This window comes from Chrysochloris asiatica, unplaced genomic scaffold (assembly GCF_000296735.1).
Source record: "Chrysochloris asiatica unplaced genomic scaffold, ChrAsi1.0 scaffold00491, whole genome shotgun sequence".
NCBI lineage: Eukaryota > Metazoa > Chordata > Mammalia > Afrosoricida > Chrysochloridae > Chrysochloris > Chrysochloris asiatica.
The window spans coordinates 803,922-808,023 of NW_006409009.1; positions in this window are offsets into that span (position 1 = coordinate 803,922).

The window sequence follows — 4,102 nt, forward strand, 5'->3', positions numbered from 1 at the left end:
GAACAGTTTAAAGAGGTCTTGTGGAACAAATTTGACTAGTGCAAATCTATTTGAGGGGGAAAAGTCAATAAAAATTGAAATATGGTATTTTATGAAAGTTTTCAAAAGATGAAAGGAATTTATTGCATTAAATTTTTACTTAAAAATTATGTTCTAGATTATTTTGATCCTAAACCATGAAGTTGATTCTGACTCATAGTGATCCTATGTAGGGTTTCTGAGGCTGTGAATCTTTTCTGGAATAGAAGCCTACATCTTTCTCCAAAACAGTGGCTGGAGGATTTAAATTGCAGACCCTGCAGTTAACAGTCCGGTGCATATCCATCCTTTTAGTTGTTAGGTGACACTGAGTCAGTTCCCACTCATGTTGACCTTTATTGGCTTTCTGGGGATAAGCTGGTGTATTTGAACCATTGGTGTTGTAGTTAGCAATTCATTGCTTATACTATGATACTATGATACCACACCAGGATTCCTTTCATTTGCTCCTAGGAACTTTTATTTTACATTTTATTTCTTCTATTGCTGTGGTTAGGTGTCATCGAATGGTTTTAACCCTATGAACAACAAATTACTGCCTGGTCCTGAGTCATTCTCACAGTCACTGCTACATTTGAGCCAGTGTTCAAATCTAGTTGGGAATCTCCCTCTTTCTCGGTGACCTCCACTTGAAGTTAACAGCCCAATGTATAACACTATGAGTCATTTCTTTGTATGTTTCTTTATTTAAAGTTATTCTGGATCCAAGTAAATTAAGTGTCTATTATTTCCTATTTCCACATAAGAACTACAGAGAAAAACCTAGGTTTGCAAGTTAATTTTCCTATGTTTAGATTGTTGTTGTTAAGCGCCACCTACTTGGTTCCCACTTATAGTGAACCTGTATTGGGTTTCCAAGGAGTTGTTGTTAAGTGCTATCCAGTGTGTTCTGACTCATAGCAACACTGCATAGGGCTTCTGAGGAACAGCTGGTAAGGAGAATTTACAGTTCATACCAACCTTGAAGTCCAGTGCATTAACCCACAGCACCACACCAGGACTTCTTCCAAGAAGTGGCTGGTGTGTTTTAACTGCTGACATTGAAGCTCAAACTGACCTTGTGGTCCAGCACTTATCCTATAGTCTCACACCAGGACTCCTTTTAAATATGGCATCATGTAAAAAGCTGACCTAATTAGAATATTAATCATAATGGGGACTCCTGACTGACACTGTAGAATCAGAATTGAACTGTGAACCACAAGGTCAGCACTTCAAACCCACCAGTTGTTCATTGGAAATGAGACCCAATGGCACTTAGCAATTATAATGGAGAATCTTCAGTTTCCTGAACAGTCCATATTTAGGTCAGTGCAAAGGTATTTATATCCAGCACTTTCTTAAAGCCTTTGCAAGATCTACCATCAACCCAAAAAAACCCAATATTTTAAGTTTACTCTTTAGATTGGACCAGGTTATTTGAAAACACAGATTATTTGGAAAACAAAGGGCAGCCAAATTCCTTTAGGGGGAGTCTTTTCTATAATAGGATTGTTGTTGTTGTTGTTAAGTGCCGTCGAGTCGGTTCCGACCCATAGCAACCCTGTACAGGGTTTCCGAGGGTGTAAATCCTTACGGGAGTAGAAAGCCTCATCTTTCTCCTGCGGAGCGGCTGGTAGTGTCGAACCGCTGACCTTAAGGTTCGCAGCCCGATTCGTAACCACTACACTACCAGAACTCCTTATAATAGGATTAGAAAAATAAAATTAAAGATAATTTTATTTGATTTTATAATATCTCATTCAAGTTACTTATGAACATTTTGATTTCAGGTTGTTACAATCACAAAGTTCTGTTGAAATGAAAGCATTTTATTAATTCTCTATAATAAAAAAGTAACTAAATTCATAAGTGCATGAGTAAAAAAAAAAATGTTAAGTGCAAACACATCAGGTCTTACTAGCAGCAACCCTGTATAGTGTTTCTGAGGAGTGTCTGGTAGGTTTGACTTGAAAACTTTGTGGGTAACAGTCTAGTTTAATAATACCATGCTGTTGTTGTTGAGTGCCATTGAGTCAGTTTTGACTCATAGCAAACCTGTATAGGGTTTCAGAGGAGCCGTTGGTGGTTAGCAGTCCAGTGCTTATCCTACAGTGCCACACCAGGAATCCTCTTTAAATTAATTGCTATTTAAAAGTAATAGGACTCAGCTAAATTGTTAACAAATTTGTGTGAGATGAAAACCTATAAAATGAGATTGAACAGGTTTTGTTTTCCTTTATGATATTCTATGTAGTGATAGCACAACACAAAACCAAGCAACACACATACACACATCTACATGAATAGAGATAAAATATCATTGATCTCTATAGGATGCTCAAGATCAAACACAATGTGGGCTAAGAGTTGACTTATGTACACTTTGCATAATGTTGAATTAATTATTTGGGTTCTTACAGGGATATTTAAAGTCATTTTGCTATCCATGCATTTAGTATTTACCTTCTTTCCTGAACTACCAGGTCCTCCACAGACATCTCCAAGAACTTGTAACAGAAGAAATATACACCTCTTTATTATTATTATTATGAATATTTGAGGGTATCTATATTTCCTCACAGAGACCTGGTGTGATGCTGTAGGAAATGCACTGTACTGCTAATCACAAGGTCAGTGATTCAAACCAAACAGCTGCTCCTCAGAAATCTTATACAGGGTCACTATGAATTGGAACTGACTCAACAGAACTTAATAACATATTTCTCCACACTACTCATCTGTCATTTGTCATACAGTGGTGGTTTCTGTGTTAAGGTGATGTTCTAAACTATGTAACCAGTACTTTAAATTCCAGCAAGGCCAACCATGGTGGATAGTTCTAAGATACACTAGAAAGATACAGACTAAGATACACTACAAAAATAGGTGCACCACCACTTCTGAATGATTGAGTAGTCACTGAAAATCTTATGAATAGTAGTAAAACATTGCCAGTAGGATGCCAGAAAATGAGCCTCTGAGGTTGGAAAGGAGTCTAGGTGTGGTGTTGTAGGATAAGTACTCAACTACCAGGTCAGTTTGAACCACAAGGTTGTTGGTTCAAATTCGCCAGCTGCTCCTCAGAAACCCTATACAGATCACTATGGGTCAGTACCGACTCAATGGCAAATGCTTCCAAACAAGAAGTTCGGAAGCATTCAAAATATGACTGGGGAAGAACTGCCCATCAAAGTGGAGTTAACTTTACTGACATGAATGGAACATAGCTTTGGCAATCATCATTTGTTAATAGGCACAACTCACCATGAAAAGAAATGACCACACAAATCCATTATCATCAAAATTTGGAATCTATGAAGTATGAATCTAGGAAAATTGAAAGTCATTGAAAATTAAATGGCATGTACAAAGATCAATATCCTAGAAATTAGTAAGCTGAAACTGACTACAATTGACCATTCTGAATCTGACAACCAGATTATTTATTATCTTGGGAATGATAAATTGAACATTAATACTGTCATTGTTGTTGTTAAGTGCTGTTCAAACTCACAGCGACCCTATATAGAGTTTCCAAGGAACAGCTGGTAAATTTGAACCACCAACCTTGCAGTTCAAATTGACCTTGTGGTCCAAGGCATTATCATATTCATCATCAAAAAGAGCACTTCAAGATCTATCTTGAAGTAAAATGATGTCTGTGAGAGGATAATATCCATATACATACAAAAAAGTCTAATTAATACCATATCACTATTCAAATTTGGAGTCCTGGTGTGGTTCTGTGGGTTAATGCATTGGATTGCAAGGTTGTTTTGAACTACAAGGTTGGTGGTTCAAGCTCACCAACTGCTCCTTGGAAACCCTAGACAGAGTCACTATGAGTTGGAACCTACTCCATGGCACTTAACAACCATAACGTTCAAATTTACCTACCAACAGCTAAAGTCTGTAATGATGATCAAAGACAACAGTTTTTGGTATGGATTGCATCTCAATGTAAAGAAAACAAAATCCTTACCACTGGACCAATAAACAACATTTTGATAAACAGAGAAAAGATTGAAGTTGTCAAGGACTTCATTCTTCTTGGATCAACTATCAACACTCATGGAAGTAG